Source organism: Cyprinodon variegatus, unplaced genomic scaffold (genome assembly GCF_000732505.1).
Source record: "Cyprinodon variegatus isolate N-32 unplaced genomic scaffold, C_variegatus-1.0 Scaffold1502, whole genome shotgun sequence".
Lineage (NCBI taxonomy): Eukaryota > Metazoa > Chordata > Actinopteri > Cyprinodontiformes > Cyprinodontidae > Cyprinodon > Cyprinodon variegatus.
Window position 1 is genome coordinate 87,290 of NW_015151955.1, and position 231 is coordinate 87,520.

Here is a 231-nt window from a genome sequence, read left to right on the forward strand (position 1 = left end):
CTTGGGAATTTCACCCAAGGAATATTACTCCCCTTTTTGATAGGACACACAAGTTCGCTCATGCATGGATTAAGACATCTGAAACAATTTTAGAATGTACAAACAGCTTTTTATTAGAGGCTTCTTAAAATATTCTTTTTAAAACCATTTCTTTATAACACTAAAGAGAAAAAAAAAAGAAAAGTAACTACAGTAGCTGAGGTTACCGGCGGAAGGGGGCCACCATAGGAC